Below are 1,610 nucleotides of genomic sequence, written 5' to 3'. Positions count from 1 at the left end.
GCATACTACTATATATATATATATATATATATATATATATATATAAATATATATTATAGCGGCATCCAAAATACGGAGAGTGTTTGTATGGCACCAATATTTAATAAAGCTTATTTCAAGCGATTGGTCGGATTGTTTAAAGCATACTAATTCTTTTCACATGCTACATACTGTTTGTCGTATAAGTGTCTGAGCATTTTATTTCATTCCCTTGGCCAATAGTAAGGAGATAAGGAGTTGTGTCAACTTCACCGCAATTGGAGTTAATGTACACGCAGAAGTGGACGCACAGCAAGAGAACGTCTCGCCATTTAAAGCTCAATAGGTCACAATGGTGTGCTGAATTGGAACATTGCTGTACGCGTTAACGTTTGGATGTTAAACTCAACAGTGAACACGGTTGGACTGACAATGCGTACGTGTGAGTGAACGCAATCTTGGCAGGGACTTGGGCTGTGCTTTGGAAGTGTGGCTGACAATGACTGGCGAGTGACGATACATATGGGCCAAATAACCCAAACCAGCGCATAGAAATGGTAAGGGAAAATTATAGCATCACATATGGAGCTCTACTATCGTGTAACCATAGTAGCATATTATGGCGCTCTACTATCGTGTTACCATAGCAGCACCTTATGGAGCTCTACTACCAAGTAACCAAAGTAGCATCTTATGGAGATCATAGCAGCACCTTATGGAGATCATAGCAGCACCTTATGAAGATCTACTATCGTGTAACCATAGCAGTATTTTATGGAGATCATAGCAGCACCTTTATGGATATCATAGCAGCACCTTATGGAGATCTACTATCGTGTAGCCATATCAGCACCTTATGGAGATCATAGCAGTACCTTATGGAGATCTACTATCGTGTAACCATAGCAGTATCTTTTGAATATCTACTGCAACCATAGTAGCGTCTTATGGAGCTCTACTATCGAGTAGCCATAGCAGTACCTTATGGAGATCTACTATTGTGTAACCATAGCAGTATCTTAAGAATATCTACTGCAACCATAGTAGCGTCTTATGGAGTTCTACTATCGTGTGGCCATAGCAGCACCTTATGGAGATTATAGCAGCACCTTATGGAGATTATAGCAGTACCTTATGGAGATCTACTATCGTGAAACCATAGCAACACCTTATAGCAATCTACAATCGCGTACCCAGAGCGGCACCTTATAGATCTACTATTTCGTATTCCTCTTTCTAGATCGTTGTTTGTGTAGCCGTTTGAGACCATATACAACACATGTCGGAAGATATATATATATATATATATATATATATGTTTAAATGTGTGTGGGTATCGAATTTTCACTCGTTCCAAGCAGGTGCTTCGTAAGCTGGACCTATAGGGATTGCTCTACCCTTCAGGTGCTCATCGGAACTGTCCATGCGTTCTGCCTGGCCCATTATATTTTCCCCTTGACCGCCTGAACTGATAATCTGATGTACTAAATCTTTATCCAAGAAGAAATAAGAATATCAGGATATGCCAGCAATTCAAATCATGATAGAAGAAAGAAAAATCATCTTATATACATATATATATATATATATACTACACACTCACATACATATATATAAATATATGTATAATA

Source organism: Sphaeroforma arctica, assembly GCF_001186125.1.
Source record: "Sphaeroforma arctica JP610 unplaced genomic scaffold supercont1.292, whole genome shotgun sequence".
NCBI lineage: Eukaryota > Ichthyosporea > Ichthyophonida > Sphaeroforma > Sphaeroforma arctica.
The sequence above is the reverse complement of the archived record's forward strand: the minus strand, read 5'-3'. Positions refer to the sequence as shown.